Source organism: Canis lupus, chromosome 3 (assembly GCF_011100685.1).
Source record: "Canis lupus familiaris isolate Mischka breed German Shepherd chromosome 3, alternate assembly UU_Cfam_GSD_1.0, whole genome shotgun sequence".
Taxonomy (NCBI): domain Eukaryota; kingdom Metazoa; phylum Chordata; class Mammalia; order Carnivora; family Canidae; genus Canis; species Canis lupus.
In genome coordinates this window covers 74,155,474-74,177,376 of record NC_049224.1, presented here as the reverse complement: position 1 = coordinate 74,177,376, position 21,903 = coordinate 74,155,474, and the positions used below count along the sequence as shown (strand labels likewise).

At 43.0% G+C, this 21,903-nt stretch overlaps 1 long non-coding RNA gene across 2 annotated transcripts in view; it reads right to left on the bottom strand.

Moving 5' to 3' along the window:
• Window positions 1-21,903, bottom strand: part of LOC119876151 — a 53,653-nt gene that overhangs the window by 10,792 nt on the left and 20,958 nt on the right. The window contains exon 3 of one of the 2 annotated variants that reach the window (XR_005357295.1): window positions 15,280-15,669. The exons of the other annotated variant lie outside the window; for it this stretch is intronic. This is a non-coding gene — a long non-coding RNA (uncharacterized LOC119876151). Of the gene's footprint in view, window positions 1-15,279; window positions 15,670-21,903 lie in introns of those variants that run through there. 2 annotated transcript variants of the gene reach the window in all.

Genomic DNA, 21,903 nt, shown 5'->3' with positions numbered 1-21,903 from the left:
GCTCTGGCCACACCCTGCCCGCTCCCGGAAGGTAAACAGGGCCATGGGAGAAGGGACGCATTGTTGGGCCTGCAGTCCCGGCCCCAGAGGCCATGCCCTCTGCCTTAAAATCACCACAAATCAATAACAGTAAAAGTCAGGATTGAGGCCCTCTTGCCCTTCACCTGACCTCAGGCCCAAGCCAGTAAGTCACCAGGATAAGTGCCCAGGGACCCAATTCCAGGAGGGAGAACCTCTCACATGGCATCTAGTCGATGACCTTGAGGAGGTGAGGAGGGGTCTTGTATTCTTGGGGGAAGACAGGAAGTTTGCCAAGGTCGCCCAGAGCCGGGGAGCACAAACACTGCCCTGGTAACAACAAAGTTGGCAATGGTGACAGAGCGCAAGCTTCCTTTGCTGAGCAGTGCTGGCCTGAGTTTGGTCACAACAGCTAAGACTTATAGAGTGCTTCCTACGTGCCACACACCGGGCTTCCTCTTAACACGCCCTCGTCCACTGCTCCACGACCCTGTGACATGCATTTCATTACCTTCAGCGCGCAGGGAGAAAGAAAGGGTAAATAAACTTCCTGGGGGCTGCCCAGCCCATGGGAGGGAGAACTAGAATCTGAAGCCTGGAGATGTCTAGCCCCTCCCTGGAGGCTGGCATCAGGTTTTTTCTCTCTGTTTTTCCTCTCCTTTAATTTGAATCGGGCTTCTTATACTAAAAGATACTGAGAAAAGGGATCACTTGGAGGGGCTGGGGTGAGGGTGCCCTGCAGGCTGCTAGGGGGATAGGGAGGATGGGAGAAACTGGTCCGCTCTAGGCAATCAACTCTGTTCCTGCTTAAAAGCTGCCCCACCCCCCAGTCTTCTTGGAGAGTACTATAAGGGTGGAGGCAGTGCCTGAGCCAGGGGTCCCGACCCCCCCACCCACACCACCGACCCCAGTAGAGCTATTCTCCTCCCACCGCTGTGAAAGGTGCAAATCGTGTCAAGACTGGTCTCCTCTCTATCATAAGGTTGAAGTTTGGCCTTTTCCGTTGCTCCTGTGTTCTAGTTCCTAGGAAGCATGGAACAAAAGTCACTAGAGGAAACACCTCAACAGAAGTTCCAAAGGGCAGTGCGATGCATACGGCACGGGCTCCACCACCTAACAAACCAGGTGGGAGGGCCTGTATGTATGTTCAAGGCCACCCCGAGGGCTGGGGCCCGTTTGAATCAAATGCTTTCTGAGTGTGGCGAGAAAAATCCCTGCCTCTGATGTCTGGTGGTTTATCTGGAGCCGGGGAGTGATGCTATAAGCTTGGGGCTTATGCAGGTCTGTTAGGCTTGTGGTTATTCTCAATGCCCATTGCAGGTCCTCCAAGAAATATAGTGGTATTATTGCACTGGTTCTTTCCACACATTGGGTCATTTCTTTCATTAGTTCACTATAAATACTTCGAGAATGATAGACAAAGTTTTAAGATCGGTGCTTCTCCTGATAAGGGTCTGGAGTTCTGGTTCTCAACAGCTGAGGCTTCTGTCCTTAAGAGGGTACCCAGAGGGACCCCTGGGTGGCTCAGCGGTTGAGTGACTGCCTTCAGCCCAGGATCTGGGATGGAGTCTCCCATCGGGTTCTCCGCAGGGAGCCTGCTTCTCCCTCTGCCTAAGTCTCTGCCTCTCTCTGTGTGTCTCTCATGAATAAAAACTTAAAAAAAAAAAAAAGGGCACCCAGAAAATGTGGACTATGGGCGCCCCCTGCTGGAGAGGGGGGAGACCCAGAGGTTTAGGGCCTTGAGTTCAGAGCCAGTGGTCTTAAGGAGGTATTTGGAGTAGCTCCTGCTCCCCTCAGATACTTGGCTATTCTCTTTCTTGTCCTTCCAGGACCAGAGTGCATACCAATAGTGAAACGGCAACATGGCTTAGGGGTGAGGAGGATGCACCCTAGAGCTCAACTGCCTGGGTTCAATCCTATCTCTGCCACGGCTGTGCTACTTTGGACAGATCATTAAACCTCTCTGTGCCTTACCTTCCTCATCTGTGCAATCAGGATTCTAATGCTAGAACCCACTTCACAGAGCAGTTATGAGACATGAATTAAGTCATATGTGAAATTGAGATATAGATGAGGTAATATGTGTAAATGGGCATAATACTTAATTATATATGTATTGATTATTGCTATCATAAATGCTATCATCATCATTATTATTTTTAGTAATGAAACCTAAGAGAAACCTTCTCTCCTCTCTCTGAACCCTAAGGGTCACTCTCATGGCCCTCAAAAATTCTAATAATCTGGGAGTCCCCTAGCAGGGAGACAGCTCAGAGAGGGAAGATGGTAGAGATAATGACATATATAAAAAATACATCTCCAGTTCCACCCTTCAGTAAATATGCAATTCCTGGCAGCTGTTAGTCATCCAAACCTTAGCATACTTCATAGCACACATTATTCTAGATACCAAAGTAAGGAGAGAGAAATTATTAACACTATTCCAACAATAAATCTTTCTCGGGATCCCTGGGTGGCGCAGCGGTTTGGCGCCTGCCTTCGGCCCAGGGCGCGATCCTGGAGACCCGGGATCGAATCCCACGTCAGGCTCCCGGTGCATGGAGCCTGCTTCTCCCTCTGGCTCTCTCTCTCTCTCTGTCTCTCAGTCTTTCATGAATAAATAAATAAATAAAATCTTAAAAAAAAATAAAAATAAAAAATAAATCTTTCTCAAATGAAAAAGGTAAAATAACTTGCATCAATCAAGCACTTGCAGCTAGCTAGACAAGTTTGTTAGGTTTGTTGGCTTTTTTTTTGACAGGAAAATAAGCTGTAGGCCACCTTTTGGGGAAATTTAATATAGTTTGGTGTCTGAGGTAGCAATAGTAACCACAACTGAACAATTAGTGTTCTTGGAAATTTGGAGGTTATTCATATGTATATTGGTGTGTGTGTGTGTGTGTGTGTGCATTGTGTGTATGTATATGTATGCAAACATATATACTTATATTTTACATTTTAAAGCATTTGCATATGTATAACTAACATTTTAAAGACTGTATATATTGTACATATACATACATACAATAGATACAGAATGCCTCGAAGATGTTTATGCCCCTTTGAGTGGAATGTTGGTGGTTGTGGGGAGAGAATGAAGCATGAAAGAAATTTTGATAGCTAGAGGACTACAGAGGTTCCTGTATACTTTTTATTCTTTTTTAAGATTTATTTATGTATTTTAGAGAGAGAAAGCATAAGAAGGGGCAGAGGGCAAGGGAAAGAGGATCCCAAGCAGGCTCTAAGCTGAGAGCAGAGCCGATGCAGGTCTTGATCTCATGACCCTGAGACCATGACCTGAGCCAAAACCAAGAGTTGGATGCTCAACCAACTGAGCCACCCAGGCACCCCAAGACTTAAAAAGTTTGGAAGTTGGGTAGGGAGGGCTTGGAAAGGGAGATGATGGTGATTGGTGGTGATGGTATATCTAGATGATTCAGCTTGCAAGTGGAAGACCTCCCCCAATAGCCTGATTTCAGGGGTAGCTAGTAGTTGTAGTAAAAGAGCTTTGCCATCCTTTTGCTTGGAAAACTTGTTGGAGGCACTGCTACTTGTGGAACACCATTCATGACCCCAATGCCTGGACCACGTGCCTCCTCTGGGCCTCTGCAACACCCTGTACCAGGCGTGGCACTTCTCACTCTCTCCTCTGACTTCTCATTAGAATGGGAGCATCACAGGGGTGAGGATATGCCTTTCTTTTTCATCTCAGTAACTCCAGCAAAGAGCTGGCGTGAAATAAATATTTGTTCTGGGTGTGAATGGATAAGCAGACAGATGGACACCTGCATGAATGAACAAATGAATGAATGAGTAAATGAATCGGAGAAGCAGAGGGCTGCAAGCCTGGGACTGAGAAGTGAATTCCTATCTGAAGCATCCAGAGGGGCAGGACAAGAGCCTGGGATTTAACATCCACTGGAGTCTGCCTGCTGGTAGAAAGAAGATTGGTGGCAACAGCACTTTACCATAACCCAAGGACATAATTTAGCTTTCAAAGTCAGGAAGGATTTTTTTTCTGAGACTGAGGAATCTCCGTACTGATAAGATAGTACCCAACGTAGCCAGAACCAGGTGGGAAAAAGTCGCCTTGTGGCAGTTAAAAATAACATTTACTGAGGGTGCCTGAGTGGCTCAGTTGGTTGAGCATCTGACTCTTGGTTCCAGCTCACATCATGATCTCAGGGTCATGAGATCGAGCCCTGTGTCAGCTCCACACTCAGCTGGGAGTTGGCTTAAAGAGTCTCTCCCTCTGCCCCTCTTTCATGCCTTCTCTCCTCCCCCTTGCTTTCCCTCTCTCTCCAATAAATAAAATAAATCTTTTAAAGTATATATATATATATACTATCAACACCTAGAATCCACAACTATTTTCATATACTATCTATAGTTTCATCTTCACACCCGCCTTGTGAAGTGAGCATGATTATTCTACAGATCAGAAAACCACACCTCAAGGAAGATGGGTGACCTGCCTGAAGTCACACCATTGGTAAGCGGCAGAGTCCATGGCACAGTGGGTTCCAGCATTCCCCTCCAGCTATTTGGGAAACCAGGGATGATGAAGCCAATGGTGAAGAGAGGGAAGAAAGTCTATCGGTAGGGGCAGCACTCATGGCTGTAAAAAGCTCTGAAATTTGTATTTGCTCCAATAATGGAAGTTCGCTTCTCACTCGAATAAGTCTAAAACAGGGCTTCTCTCCTCCAAGCAGGGATTCAGGAGCCTATGCCCCTTCTATGTGGTGGTTCCACCAGACTTCCATCTGTGGCTTCAAGCTGCTGTACCCATCTGCATCAAACTGGCAGTAGGGGAGGCAGCATGCAGAATGGGAGGTTTTATGGGTCAGACTTGGAAGAAGCATACATCACTTTGAGCCTCATTCCTTTGGCTAGAACTCAGAGATCTGGTCAGTGCTCAGCAACAGTGAAACTGCAAGGCAGGCTGGGAAGTGTAGCATAACTCTGTGTCCAGGCAAAGAAGGAAATGAGTTTTGTTGAGCAGGGCAGTCCCCACCATGGCCTTCTCCAATGACCAGGAGCATGAGATCCCAGGACAGAGCAAAAGCATAGGTCACACCTTCACTGGGGACATCCGCTCCCCCTCCCCCCGGCAAGCTTGCAGGAAGCCAAACTTCTAGCTGCACTGGAAGCTGAAAATTGCAAACGTGCCCAGGGCCCTTTTGTGATGAGCCTTGATTGTTTTGTCCTCTTCTGTAGGCAACTAGTCCTGTCCAATCTCAACCTTGCCAATCCTAGTAGCCCCAAACCCATGACTGGAGATGGGCATGTGCCCCGGGGTGGCCCAATCCTATTTCCTCCTCCCCTGAGAATCAAGGCTTGGTTAGTTGAAGGAAAGTCATGTGATCCAAGGGGAGCCTATTGGCATCCTTCCCTCCCCAACTAAGAAAGTTCTTAAGTCTCTGGTTATGAGGCAGGGTGGCTGGAAGCGTGGAGTGGTCTAGCACCCTGCCCACAGCCTCATTCATGGAGACAGTCAGAGGAGTGAAGCAGCATGTAGATAAAGAGTGGAGGGTGAGACGAGAATGGATGGCTTTCAGGTCCGTTGATCCTCAAGGCTATCCCCTTCCTGCCACTTCTGTAGCTTGGTTATAGAAACCAATGCATTCTCTCTTTGCTTATCTACTACTAGCTGACTCTCTGTCCCTTGCAACCCAAAGAGTCGCTGCTTAACACATCCAGTGTGCCAGAGGCCAGGAGACCTCTAGCCAATAGGTGGTCAACAATTCTTACCTTGCCCAGTTTTCTGGGAAGTCCAGTGCTAGCCTTGCTCATACATATTCTCCTACACACACATACTTCTACACACTGTTATTGGTCGAACGGAAACCCTCCCCCAAAAGATACATTGAACTCATAACCCCCAGGGCTTTACTTGGAAATAGGGTCTTCAGCAGAGGTAACCAAGTTAAAATGAGGACATTAGGGTGGGCCCTAATCCATTAGGACTGGTGCCTGATAAAAGGGGAACGTTTGGACACCAAGACATCCATGCGGCACAGAGGGAAGACTGCGAAGAGACAGAGACACAGGGAAATACCATGTGAGGAAGAAGGTGGAGATCCGGGTCATGGTTGTGAGGCCAAAGAACACCAAAGATTGACAGTAAGCAGACCAGCAGAAGTTATGAGAGACGCAGAGAACGGATTCTCCCTCGCAGCCAACAGAAGGAAACTCGCAGACTGTGAAACAATAAATGTCTGTTGTTTGGGTCTCCTCGTCTGTGTCTCTTTGTTACAGCAGCCCTTGGAAACAAATACACACACTCAGTTCATTGGCAGATAGCTTGGTGACTTTGCCAGTTAGCTACATCTAGGAAGAAAAGCAATAGGTATTTTTGTTAGTGTAAGTCCTCTGAAAAGGCCTTAAAGAGTGCTATTTCTCCTTTCACATTATTTTTTTTAATTTTTAAAAGATTTTATTTACTTATTCATGAGACACAGAGAGAGAGAGAGAGAGGCAGAGACACAGGCAGAGGGAGAAGCAGGCTCCATGCAGGGAGCCCGACATGGGACTCGATCCCAGGTCTCCAGGATCACACCTGGGCCAAGGCCGCGCTAAACCGCTGGGCCACTGGGGCTGCCCACATTATTTATTTCTATACCGTGAGTGATGAATAAGGAAGAAGGTTCAGGCAATGTGGTATATAGATTCTTCGTAATTGTGTGTCTGAGCGTGAGTGTGTGTATGTGTGTGTGTGTTTTGGACATGAGGGAGGAGGTCCCCGTTATAATGTAACCTTAATGGCCATTTATTAATCACCTACTTTGTGTCACATACTGTACTCGGTCATTTTAAACATATTACCTCATTTAGTTCTAGAAGAAAGAGTAGTGTCTCTTGATGTGAAGTCCATTCAAACCTGAGTTTGAATTCCAGTTCTGCTGCTTATTAGTTATTTGGCCTTGGTCATGTTACTTAACTTCCATGAGCGCTTGTTCTCAATGGAATAGTAATTTCTACGTCATGGAATTTCTGTGAGACTAATCCAATAAATATAATAAGTGGTAAATATTAATATTCATCTCCAGAACCACCCTATGTGACAGGCGTTTATAATTCCTGTTCTATACATAAGGAAACTGAATCTCACACAGCTAATAAATCAGAGAAAACTAAATTAGACCTCGATCTGTCTGGTGGCTTCAAAGCCAAGGTCTTCCTGCTATACCCTCCTTAAAAAGACCACAAAAAGCAATAATTTGTCAGTACCACAGTTACATTTTAAGTGAATTTGAGTTACGTGTAACTGTGTGATGCAAAACATTCACAAGTTTTTATTTTGTGCTCAAAATGAGAAATCATGCAAATCCTCCAAATCAAAAAAGAAACAAAGAATTGCTCAATTTCAAACCTGCTCAGACAAGTGATTTATAAGCCGCAACACTTTGGTTCTAAAACAGAAATCCTCTCTTCTTTTTGTTAGTATCTTTTAAACTATGCTGCTATTCACATGGCTTCGAACTTCAAGTGATTTTGGTGACAATTGTGTGGTTATTATAATTCAAAAAAATTTTTTTATATCCTATGACCATGCCATCAGAGCATTTATAATGTGGTGGTACAGAAAAGCACCAAAAGCAATGCATTTATTACCGACTTTGGGTATCATAAAAAGGCTCTGAAGAAGACCTAACAGCCATCATGATATGATATGATTACAATTTAGCAGATTCATTCTTGCAAAATACCAGAGATCATGCTGAAGAAATGAAAGGCACCATTAAAAGGAAGTTACACGCCAATGGGTGAGGATTTGTGTGCTCTGGGAACATACTCCTCCATACTTTAAATTTATTAATATGGGAACATTTGCTTTGAATTACATGAGTTTTGGATAATGCAAATTCTTCAGGAATTCATCCATTGCATAAAATGAACTCACACTAAAGATATCATCCAGGAACTCAAATAACCAATGTACATAGTAGCTATATTTCTCACTATGATTTATAAATTGAAGCGTCCATTTATATATCAGTCTCTAATGAGCTTGATTATCATGAGTCATCTCTGAAAATACTGAGGAAAAATCATTTCCTGGTTTGTAAGCTGAGGGCAATCTAATCCCTGGTGCACGGTCGCATCCAGCATACCTAGGTGGACCTCAGTTCCATCTCCCCATTTGTACCACAGTGTGGACTGACAGCTGGGGCTTTCTGAAAGGCAAATGAGAGATGTACAGTGGCATACAGTATACAGCTTATAATAGTAGCTTACATTTATTAGTTGCTTTTTGTATGCCAGGCACAATATTAAGTACTTTGCAAACAGTATTTCATTTTGTTGACCCAACCAGTCCATGTGTGCAAATGGGGAAACCGAGGCATGGCAATGTAATGTTTTGTCCAGGCCATGAATCAGAACATGGCAGGGATGGTTGTTTCAATGTCTCTAGCTTACTTTCAAATACTTGTATATATGCAGTGTGTCATATGTATTACTATGGTTAAGCAACGACTCAGGTGGTCTATTCTAATGAACAGCAGTTGGAGAACATTCTAATCAGGACCTGTGCTCCAGAGGCAGCCAGTAGGCAAGCTTTGTTTTTTGTTTTTTGTTTTTTTTCTTGCATCTCGGTCCACATCTAATGCATTGCCAATCAGCAGAGCAAATGTCAGGAATGGTTTTTCATTTGTGATCACAGTGGCTGGTTATGTAGCATGGTAGACTTTAGAAATGGGCTTTGTGTGGCACAATTAAAGGTATTGAATGTATGTGGCTTGGCTAAACTATTTTAGGGGCCCTCCCCACAATGGCACAAATGAAATAGGTGGGCCCTTGACTCCTGTGCCTTTCCCCCTTAAGGGTAAACTTGAGGCTAGGTCCCTAACTGGTTCCGGGTACAGCCATGGACTCAGAGCATTCCGGCTCACTCTGCAGCCAACGCCAGCTCTAAAGCAAAGAGAGCCCTGTGTCTAGGAATTTGGTGAGTCTGTTTTGAAAGACCTTATCAAGGGACGCCTGGGTGGCTCAGTGGTCGAGCATCTGCTTTCGGCTCAGGTCATGATCCCAGGGTCCTGGGATCGAGTCCTCCTCAGGTTCCCCACAGGGAGCCTGCTTCTCCCTCTGCCTATGTCTCTGCCTCTCTCTCTCTCTGTGTATCTCATGAATAAATAAATAAATTATTTTATTATTTTATTTTTTAAAAGATTTTATTAGGCGTCCCATAAATAAAATATTAAAAAAAAGACCTTATCGGGCCAGGCAGTCGATGAAGCACGTGAAGGGGCAGAAAGCTGGGCCTTCCTTCGAGCTAACTGACAGTTTGCAGAAATGCTTCAGGACTCGCTTGTTAATAACCATTTACTTATTAAATATCTCTGCGGCAGAATTATAACCTGGTAGCGAGATAGTGAGGGAGGGAGTCACTCACGTTCACTTACTTCACGCCTGTTATGGCAACAGAAGGAACCAAGAGATGTGTCTAATTAAATTGACTTCGATTGGTGTCATCACAAGTTCTGAACCCAGAACTGTCTTCAGAAGCAGCGCTTTTACCTGGTAGGCTAGAGTAAGACCTCTGATGGTTAAAAAAAGAAGAAAAAGAAAAAAAATGAGGGGGCAAAACAAACCAAAAAAAAGGCTAATCCAAGATTCCAAGAAATAACCATGGGTAGCTGGGCATACCACAGGAGATGGATGTCTCTGGAATGGCTGGTGTGACTGAGGGGAGGGAGGTGGGTCAGCTCTGGATGCTTTCCTGCAAGCCCCTCCCCTTCTGGGTCAGTGTGTCACAGACGACCATGGCTCATCTGTGGAACAATTGGAACCCAGCTAACCCAACTGGGATGTTAGCAGAAGGAAGTTGGACTGGGTACTTATTATTAAACATTGAATATCTTTTTGGGGAGTACTGACATATTTTGAAAACCAGAATGCATATTCTCCTTAGGAAAGCTTTGTATGAATTGGAAGGTGGTGGGTCCAGGGGCGGGGATGGGGGATGGGGGATGGGGTGGGATGTGCGACCTATTGAGGGTCCTACTTACTGGGTACTGGGGCCTCTTTCCCTACACTTGGCCTCCTCCATGTCTAGATCTAGGTCCTGGGCTTTGTGCTTTCCAGCTTGCCTGGCTCTCTACTCCCACCCCAACGAACATGGCCTTGACTAGACTTTGGACAAATTTTCTTCATTTCTGCCTTGGTTAGTGCATTGTAGAGAAAAGTACTCAGGTGTCCAAAACTCTGCTTAAAGTAGAGCCTATTAAACAGTCACCTCAACACAAATGCGGCTTTTCTTTGGCCAGGGTGATGATTTCTGGAAGGGAAATCAACCTTGGAGTTCTGCAATAAACGCTTTAATAAATAAATGTGGTCATGATGTTTTTTATTTTTCATACATGGCTGGGTCCAGCTTACTAATATTCTATTCTGGATTTTTTTTTCATGTATGTGTGGAATTGGCCTCTAATTTTCTTTTCTTAAAATGTTCTTGTTCAATTTTGGTGCCAAGGGTATGCTGACCTCCTAAAACAGCTTGCAAATTGTTCCACTTTTTCTGTTCTCTGGCAGAGTTTGTGTGAAATTGGTCTTATTTCTTAAAGCTTTGGTTAAACTCTCTGGTGAAGCCATTTTAGCCTGGAGGGTTCTTTTTGTTTTTTATGGGAAGGATTAAATTACAGATTCAATTTAAAAAAAAAAAATTTAAAGAACTATTCAGATGCCTAATGTCAATTCTGCAAGGTTATTTTTCTAAGAATTTGTCCAATTTATATAAAATTCTTAAATATGTAATTTTTCATAATATGATGTATTTAGTCTCTAAGGTAAAGTCTTTTTTTCCATTTCTGATATTGGTAATTTAGGTCTTCTCTTTTTTGTTCATGATCAGTCTCACCAGGGTTTACTTTTGACTCTGCTGAGTTTCTCTATTGTACATTGTTTCCCAGTTCATTTTGACTTTTTTTTTTTTTTAAGTAGGCTCCACGCCCAGTGTGGAGCCCAACACAGGGCTTTAACTCATGACCCTGAGATCAAGACCTGAGCTGAAACCAAGAGTCAGATGTTTAACTGACTGAGCCACCCAGGCGCCCCCTGGTTTTGATTGATTTTATCTTTGCAATTTCCTTCCAGCTGCTTCTTTGGGTATTCTATTCTTTTTCTAATTCTTGAGGTGATTTATTAATTTCCAGTGCTTTTGTCCCCCTGATCTAAACAGGCAACACAAATGGGATACCTACAGAAATATAAAACCCTATAAAAACAACCAGATGTACTATCCCCAGGAAATTTTAAAAGTCAGCACTGAATCTAATAGGAATTAAATTAACATAGCTCAGTTTATATTTTGTCACTACATTGTTTGAATTCTATCCCTCAAAAATCCTGCTAAATGTGGCAAGTTGAAAAGACCATTTACAGTTTTGTGTCTCCCCATGCCGCCCCAAAGACAAAAGAAAAATAAAGTGGAAAATGAAATAAATATTTTGGGAGCTGGGAAGCTTATGAACTAGTGCTTCCTGACTTAGCTGACCAAAAGAGGCTGAACCACTGCTAACATTGGGGCCACCTGGAAGGAGCTGATTTGTCACAGAATCTTGGAAAGACTCTCAGTTGGCAGCTCTGGGATGAAAGTGAGGCTGAAAACAGAAGGTACAAGTTTGTACAAAAAGTACACAGACACCTCCACTGTCAACCTTTACCTTCCCCCACAGAAATCCAGAGGCCAACTCTCTAAAGAAGGTAGGCCAGAGGGACTTAGATTCAGTGACATCAGGGCAGGGCACCAAACAGAAAATTGAGAATGAAATAGAATTTTACTTCCTAAACTCTGAACCTTTATCCCCTTTCCTCCACTCTGGTCTTGGATTGCTGACAGCCCATCAAGATCACCCTACAAAGAATTCCACCCATTGGCAAGCTCCCCATAGCCCTAACAAGATATGTGTGCACATGGACACACACACACAATCACACACACTGACCCCACACAGCTTCTCATCCATTTTTTTAGTGCCTCACTCTTAAATGTGAGATGGGAGCTAAGGATGACCAAATATCTGAGAAAACTTTCTTTTTTTTAAAAAAATTTTTAAAAAAATTTTTTTTTATTTATTTATGATAGTCACAGAGAGAGAGAGAGAGAAAGGCAGAGACACAGGCAGAGGGAGAAGCAGGCTCCATGCACCGGGATCCCCGACGTGGGATTCGATCCCGGGTCTCCAGGATCATGCCCTGGGCCAAAGGCAGGTGCCAAACCGCTGCGCCACCCAGGGATCCCCCTGAGAAAACTTTCTAATAGGAACACTGAGATCAAAACAAATAATAAATTTTTGAAGAGCTCGGTAGAAATAGAAATAACGCAAAGAGCAGAAGAAAACCTCAGAATTCTGTCATTAATATGTTCAGAGGAAAACAAAAAGAAAGATATCAGGAGGTTATATAAAAGCCCTTGGAAATTAACTATGACAGCAGACATGCAAATATAATAGGAAGGTTGGAAAATAAATTTTGAGAAAGTAGAAAAATATCAGAGATGGAAATATAAGAAAAAAAAGAAGAAAATTTGGAGACCAGACCAAAATTTATAATGTTTGAATAAAAATTCCAGAAAGAGAAAAATAGAGGGATTGAAATACTCAAAAGGACATGAGTTTTCATGTTGAGAAGACTCGCTGTGTTCCCTGCAGAATAGATTTTTAAAAATGATTTATTTATTTTATTTTAGAGAGAGAAAGCATGAGGGACAGAGGGAGAGAGAGAGAGAGAGAACCTCAAGCAGATGCCCCGCTGAGCACAGAGCCCACATGGGGCTCAATCTCACGACCCTGAGCTGAAATCAAGAGTCAGATGCTTAACTGACTGAGCCACCCAGGTACCCCACCTGCATAATAAATTTTAAAAGTCCCACACCAAGACACATAATTGTAAAATTTTGGAATTCCAAGGACAGAGAGAAGATACTAAACACATCCAGAGAGGAAGCAACAAGCCTCGTTCAAAAGGTAAAATATCAGACTTCTCAAGTGCTGCGGGGGAAGCTAGAAAAAATGTCTTCACATTTCTAAGGGGAAAATATTTTCCACTTAGAATTCTATACCTAGTCCAGCTATCAATCATGTAGGAAAGTGAGTCATTTGTAGACATTCATAACCTAGACATTCATAACCATTCATAACCTAACCTATTCATCCTACTGAAGGATGTGCTCACTCAAAATGAAAATGTAAAGCAAAAAGATGATTTCATGGGAAGGGGGGAAAAAAGAGGATCTACTGTCAAGAAGAACAAAAAGGAATTTTGGGCTAATAGTCAAAGGCAATCCCGAGGTCACAGCTGTGCAATTGACTTTTAGAACTTCCCAGCACAGACAGCAGAAGAGAGAACCCTGGAAAGGGTATCTCCCCCCTAAACTTTTACACTTGTAGAACATATTGAGAAGAGATTTACATTTCTGGTGGAGGGGTTGGGAATGATTTAAGGAGTAGCATGCAGAACGTGAAGTGTGACATTATGATTTATAATAAATATACATTTGGTCTTTGCCCCTGTTCCTGGCACAGAGCTCCCCAGACCCTTGGAATTTCCTAAGTGATTAGAGTAACACAAATGTCTTTTGTGATGTTGATGAGGTGACTTTTGGAAAGCCCCTGGATAATCTACGGATGGGGGGGGCTGGTTGCCAGGGAACCAACCACGTGATTGGAGGGTTAGAATTTTCAGTCCCACCTCCTGACCTCCAGAAAGGGGGGAGGGGCTGGGAGGTTGACTCAGTACCCAAAGGCCAGTGATTTAATCAATCGTCCCTAGGTAATAAAGCCTCCATCATTACCCAAAAGGATGGAGTTTGGAAAGCTTCCTGGATATTTAGGAAGGGTGGCTGCTTAGGCAGGACATGGAGGTTCCTCACCCTTTCCCAACACTCCTCCCCCGATGCAGCTGTCCCACCTGGCTGTTCCTGAGTTATATCCACTTATGAAGAACTGGTAATCTAGTAAGGTAAATGTTTCTCTGAGTTCTGTGAGCCACTTTAGCAAATTAATCAAATCAAAGGAGGGAACCTGAACTCTGATTTATAGCCAGTGAGTTAGAAGCACAAGTGACAACCTGGACTTGCTATTTTGCATCTGAAATGGGACAGAGGCCAGTCTTGTGGGACCAAACCCTTAACCTGTGGGATCTGACACTAGCTCCAGGCACATGGTGCCAGAACTGAATTGAATTGCAGGACACTTAGCTGGTGTCAGAGAATTTTTGCTGGTGTGGGAAAAAACACACACATCACAATTAGTGTCAGAATTATACTAAGCAAATACATAAGTAAAAAGAAGAGATAATGATTAACTCCAGTAAGAAAATGTAATCATAATATTCTATGTAGCTCAGCTATAGATACTCAAGGTTATAATAGTGTAAACACTAAATATGGATCTTAAAAATTTATGATAATTTTTTTTATTTATGATATTTACGACATGAAATTTTTTAAATTTATAATAAAAAATACTGGCCAGGAGGAGAAACTGTTTGTGTATGTGTATGTGTGTGTGTAAAGGGGGTGTTACAATAGAGCTAAACATAATGGTAAGAAGACAATAGGTAATAACTAAAACCAAAAAGTTAATATAACAATAGTGCCAGACACTGTTAAAGGTGCTTTATATGAATTAATTCCTTTTTTTATCATTTTATATTTTTAAGTAAGCTTTGTGTCCAATGTGAGGTTTGAACTCATGACCCCAGGATCAAGAGTTGCACACTCTACTGACCAAGCCATCTAGATGCCCCTGAATTAATTCCTTTTAATGCTCACACCAAACTTAGGGGGTTGTGGAACCCATTTTGCAAATGAAAGTATGAAAAATGGTAGTATGAGCTTATATTTTAGAAATATGAGACACACTTGCTCCAGAAGAAACAGCTTTAGGTAACAGAAGTGATCATCTCTGTGGAGAAGAAAGCAGGAATGGGAAGGGACAGTAGAAGATGGCTGGTTTTCAATTGAAGCCTTATAAAACCGTTTGAGGGGCAAGGGTGGCTCAGTTTGTTAAGCATCTGACTTCAGCTCAGGTTATGATCCCAAGGTGCCGGGATCAAGTCCCATGGTGAGCTCCATGCTCAGTAAGGAGTCTGCTTGTCCCTCTCCCTCTCCCTCTGCTCCTCCCCCTGCTCATGCTCTCTTTTTATCATAAATAAATAAATAAATAAATAAAATCTTTCAATAAATAAAACCATTTGACATGTTAACCTTTGTACATGTTGAACATGGATAAAACTAAAAAATGATTAACAAATGCACATTCTTAAAATATTTTAACTAATAAAAAGAAACTCTCTGTTATAATGATTTCTTTTTCTTAAATTTCAATCCAAGTAGCCAACATATTGTTATGATGATTTCTATGCAAAACCTCACAGAACAGCTCTTAGACTTCCCCCTTGTCAGCCTAGGCTTCTGGTCATGCATTTTCCTGTCCTGTGGTGTCACAACCCACTGAACCTTTGGTGTCCCAGTCATCAAATCTCTACTCCCATGGAGGTTAGAAATTTCTGTGGCACAGAGAGACAACCACTCTTCTTCCAAGATGTTTAGCAACTGTGTAAACATGCACACACGTCCATATAAATTAAGCTTCTATCCAGATCATGTGGAAACGACATGGTCAGCTGCTGAATTTTCTGAGGAGGTACCTATTAAATAAATAGATATAACAATAAAAGCCCATTTTAACATCCAATTTTAATTACAACACAAAATTAAACATCACGTTTATGTTGGCCAGTTTTAAGAATGATGATTCCCTTGATATTTTTATAGAAAAGAGTTAATTAATAACTGTTAGAGAAACAAGGATAATGAAGGCTTAATTAATTATTCAAACTGCCCTGGAGTCCTTGTTTTAATCTCTTCCTAAGCCATTCATTTAGTTCTGTGCCTTCTAAGGCTCAAGTTTTTTTCCTGTCACTCAAAGCAACAACAGAGGACTCCTTAAATTATGTTAGAAACAGATCAGCTCCCAGCTAACATGCAGTCCACCAAAGAAAGGAAAGAAGAAGGAAAGACTAAGTCCTGGGGCAAATTAACCCATGGTGTACATGGTTGGATTCACCCTCAAGCTCTAATGCAATGATGCAAACACCAGAAACCCACAGCTTGTTTGTTTGCAAGAAGGTTGGAGAGAGGGAAGAAGGAATCCCTAGGCTGTTAAATAAGGCCATATTTAAATGGCCTTTAAAGAAATAGACCTTATTTTTAATTTATTTTAATTTATATTTAAAGTAATCTCTACACTCAACATGGAGCTCAAACTCACAACCCCAAGATCCAGAGTCTCATGCTCTACTGACTGAGCCAGCTAGGTGCCCCAACCTTTATTTTTTTAGAGCAGTTTAGGTTTACCGCAAAATGGAATGGAAAGAAAACATAACTAAATAGGAAATGCAGATTTTCCCATATACTTCCTGTCCCCACCCAAGCACAGGTGACCCCACCATCAACACCAGAGTGGTATATTTGTTATAGTCGAGAAACCAACACTATAATCTCGAAACCAACACTGACAAACCAATGAAGCCTATAGTTTACCTTAGTGTTCACGCTTAGTGTTGTACATCCTATAGCTTTGGGTATATAATAACATGTATCCGCCGTTATAGTATATAGAATAGTCTCAGTGCCCTAAAAATCCTGTGTGCGCTGTTATTCATCTTCTCCCCACTAAACCTTGGCGACCACTGATATTTTTTATTGCTCCCATACTCACACCTTCTCCTCTCTCTCTCTCTCTCTCTTTTTTTTTTTTACTTACACCTTTTCCAGAAGGTCTTAGTAGCTGTAACCTGCAGTCAATAGGCTCTTCAGATTGGCTTCCTCCACTTAGCCATATGCATTAAAGTTTCCTCCATGTTTTTTCATGGCTTGATAGGATCCTGATTTTTAAAAGAATCTTTTCTATTATTATAGTCGAGTAGGTATTTATAGATACATATGCCTTAACTCTTTAGAGAAACAAAGTATACTTCTACTTACTTCCTGAAATGACTCTCTCTCTCTTCTACATCCTCGGAGGGTCCAGGAGGGTACAGGGATCCTCTAGAACCTACAGCTGGCTGTTCACTGATGTATTTAGTGTCTATCATAGACCACTGTTCCAAACACTAGGGCTGGGCAACATCCCCAACACTTAGTGGTGCAGTGCCATCATTTATTATGCTCACAGATTCTGTGGGTGAAGAATTTGCACATGACAAACCAGGGACACCTTGTCTTGCCCTCCCATGTCTGATGCCTCAACTGGAAGACTTGAAGTCTACAGGATGGAATCATTGGAAGGTCCCTTCATTCATCTGTCTGGCAGTGGAAGCTGGCTGTCAGCTGGGGGCATCGTTTGCTCCCCACAAGCTAGTGGCTGGTTTCAAGGGTGAGCATCCCAAGGGAGGTGGCGTCCAGCAGAAGCCTTATTTCTTTTTATAATCTAGCCTTGGAAATCAAGCTTTCTGCAGGATTCTATTTGTGGAGGCAGTCACGGAGCTGCCCCTCCCCACCCATCCCCGAGGGGAGGGGAAATAGATCCTGCCTTGGGGAGGGGAATGGAACGTTTGACACTGGAAATATTGCTGCTGCTATTTTTGAAGAATATCGTCACCTTTGTATGGTGAGGACTTTGCTAGGTGCGGGGATTTTTGGGTAAAGTCATGGTTTCTGACCTCAAGACCAGAGAAAGGGCACATGCAGCCTGGGTATGGATACAGGCAATACCACTAACAAATTTTAAGTTCTCGGTTAGCAAATAACCAGGGTGCTTTGGACAACAGGAACAACATCACAACCCGAATTTGGGGTTTCAAGAAAGGTTTCATGGGGAAACTCTAGACTCTCATGCAATACAGATGTAGCTCTCTGGGACCCACTTCGACGTGGGCCTCAAGGTTTCCTCTGCTGGCCCAGAACCTGCCTGAGTTCTCCCCACCCAGTGGCTTGTCACAGGTCAGTCTTCCTGAGAAGGACATGATGTGGGCTGCCTTCCACACCTCCTACGAGGTGGCAAGAGGGGCCAAACCCGTGCAGAGGCAGCGCCTAGACCTCTGGGGTCACCCAGAACTGTGGACAGCATTAGCATGTCACAGAAATGAGCTTGTTAGAATTAACTGCTCAACCAGGTGATGTCACAAGTGGTCTGAGGTCAAAAATGACAGAAGCCGTAAGGGCTGAATTGCTTAATGAATATTTTTATCTCTCTTCTTCCTACCTGCCCCGAGTTTCAGAGAAGACTCAGGAGAGCACTTGTTTGGAAAAAAAAAAAAAAAATTTTTTTTTTTTTTTATCTAGTTTGCACCTTCATTTTACAGAGGGGAAACTGAGAGCCAGAGAGAGAATCAAGTGACTCCCTCAAGATGACCAAACTGAAGGTTGGCTCGGTGTGGGTTTTTTTCCACACCATACAAAGCCCTAGAAAACATTTCTTGGAAATGTGTGAACAAATGTTCAGTCTGTCGTGGGGTTTTGGAAGATGATCATCCCATCAATTCCCTAATTCATGAATTAGCATTTGGGATGCCACAGAGGGAGACATAGGCAGGATCCCTGCTTCTCGTTGGTGGCCACCCCACATGCAAGGACCCCCAGTCCTCCCCGCTCTCCCTCCTTCCCACCCTCCCTCCTGCCCGCTCTCCCTCCACTGCCCCAAAGCAGACTCAGCTCCCTCAGAGCTGTGACAGGCCATTGAGGCTGCATGAATGATATAGCCTTTTAATTTGCTTTTAATTACTGTGGCCTGGTAACCCTTCCAAAGACCCTTCACGGAGAGTAGTTTTATTTTTCCACTTATTAACCTCATTCACTAGACTGGAAAAAGAATTCCCCATCCCTCAAGACCTCCCCTTTCATCCTCCTGATTCCCCCTCCCCGCTTTTTTCCAGCACCAGGAAAGTCATGTGTGTACAACCAGAGCCAAGTATACAGTGGTTTCAAACACAAGCCTGTTTGGAGCAGAAGCCCATGGGATTGTCGTATTTCAGCCTCCAGAGATGGCCCCCTAGGCCTGGCTCTGTGAGAGGGAGGGGCCCAAATGGCCTTGGATTCAGCACAAATCTGGGGGTGGGGTGGGGAAGGAGAGGGCCTGTCATTTGACACTGTCTGTTGCACTTGGCCCTGGGCCTCTTTCCCCTTTCAGGCCTCTCTGGATGCCCTGACGTGACTAGTACTGCATTGCCTGAAATGCCTGGCTCCTCCGTGAAGTATACCAGCAATCCCAAAGGTTTGGGGAATTCCATTTGCTCTGAGAATGCTGCTTTTTATAAAGCTCCTCCTTCTAACACCCACACACACACACACAACCCTTGCACAGCTTCAATAGTGTGTTAACTATGTATTTGCTAGTTGTTTTTTTAAAGTATTTGTTGTTTTCATGGTTTACACAGCAAACCTAAGAGACTAGGCAAGCAAATCATTTGAATTAATGCAAAAGCTTGACAAGGTTAAGAGGCAAATACAGTTTCATGGTTATAGCCCTGGATATTGGACAATGAGTTTGAATCCTGGCTTCACCGTTTGTGATCTGGGACAATTTATTTAATCTCTCTGCACTTCTCTAAACATCAGTTCCCTTATATATAAATAGTTATAATAATAATACCTCCTTCAGAGAGTCATTGTGAATTTGAATGTATTCTATACATATAAAATGCTTAGGACAGTGCCTGGCACATGGTAAGGATTATATAAATGGTAGCTATATGATAAAGATTGCTGGCTTTGAGAGCAACATACAAAAATTGATCATGTTCTCTCTATATATGCAGCAAATAATTAAAAGATGTAATTTTTAAAAGATTACATTTAAATCACAGCATAAAAATAAAATTTCTAGGAATAAATCTAACAAATGATTGCATGCTATAAGAAGAAAATTATAAAACTTTGCAGAATGCAATTAGAAGCCCTCCATTGGGAGGAAGACTTATTATCTTGAAAAACCTCTTTCCCCCCATATTAATCTTTAATTCAAAGAAATTCCAAACAAAATATTGATCGATATTTTTAGTGTGCATATGTGGAACTTGATAGGTTGATTCTAAATAAAGATTAAACATGGAATAATTGAGAAGGGCAATATCAGCCCTGAAGTTGATGAACAGAATAATGAAACAGAAGAGAGAATCCAGAAAGGCACTCTGGCATTTATGGAAGCTTGGTCTATGGCAAAGGTGGCATTACAGGTCAGTGGGAATAGGATGAACTATTCAAAAAATAAGGCTGCAGGGGCACACAGGTGGCTTAGTCTGTTAAGCGTCCAACTCTTGGTTCTGGTTCAGGTCATGATCTTAGGGTCTTGGGATTGAGCTCCCCCATCCCCACCCCCATGGGCTCCATGCTCATCAGGAAGTCTACTGGAGATTCTTTCTCCCTCTCCCTTGGCCCCTCGGAGGCCCTGCTCACATGTGCACACACATTCTCTCTAAAATCAATCAATCAATCTTTAAAACAAACAAACAAAACCAAGACTGAGCCAATTGGTCAGCCATTAGCAAAGATTCAAAGTTGGGTGCCCACTTCAATATGAAAAGCAAAATAAAAAGGACTATCTTTACCATATTCCTGGGTCAAAGAACCAGAAATTTCTTTTTTTTTTTTAAGATTTTATTTCTTTATTCATGAGAGAACACAGAGAGGCAGAGACATAGGCAGAAGGAGAGCAGGCTCCTCACAGGGAGCCGGATGTGGGACTCGATCCTGGAACTCCAGGATCGCACCCTGAGTCAAAGGCAGTGGCTCAACCACTGAGCCACCCAGGCGTCCCAGGACCAGAAATTTCTTAAACAAGAGGTAGACAACACAAACCATCATGGCAAAGATGGATAAAATTAACTATGTTGAAATTAATTTCTGTTAACATTTTATTACTTTCTGGCTAACCAAGGTAGGTTAATGGTCCTAATTTTGCACCCTCTACTTGCAACAGGATACAAATACGCCAATGCCCTTTCAATGGGGACTTTGTGGTGCCTGCCTATAGAGTAAAGCAGAATACATATCCCCGCACGAGTGAGTTTAAGTTTGACCATGTGACTTGGTTTGGCCAACGAAATGCAGACTAACATGTATAATGCTCGACAGAGAGTTTAAATGTGCTTGTGTGGGCTACCTTGCCCCATACCATCTACCATGAGAAGAGCATGCCCTGAAGAGCTGCTTCTGTCTTCAGATGAGAGGCACGTGGAACAGACCTAACCAGACCTGAAGTCTGAAACACAACTGCCCCAGCTGACCCAAACTACTGTGACTTTGGAAAATAAATTCTTGTTGGTATAAACAACTGAGAATTGAAGGGTTGTTTTTTACACAACATATTCTAGAAATAGTTGCATAGCATATTAACTTAAAGTTTTTTTTTGGGAGGGGGAAGGATGTCAAGGGCTCACAGAATCAGTGAAATGGAGACTTGGAAACAGGAACTAGGATATTTCTGGAGGATAGAATTTAAAACAATTTTTTAGATTTAAATTCAATTAATTAACATATAGTATATTATTAGTTTCAGAGGTAGAGTTCAGTGATTCAGCAGTCTTTTACATCATGTGCCCTCCTTAATGCCCATCACCCAGTTACCTCCTCCCCTGGAGGATAGAATTTGAAGACCACCAGGAAATCTAAAAGAAGCTGCTCCGGAAGAAGACCAGGGCACCAGTGTGGAGATAAAATAGAATTATTTTCTATTTCTTTGATCCTTTGGTCAAGATTGAAATACAGGAAGAGAGCATGCAACTATCTACTGTTCTAAGAACCTGGGCCACTGGGCAGTCCCAGTGGCGCAGCGGTTTAGCGCCGCCTGCAGCCCAGGGTGTGATCCTGGAGACATGGGATGTCAGGCTCCCTGCATGGAGCCTGCTTCTCCCTCTGCCTGTGTCTCTGCTTCTCTCTCTCTG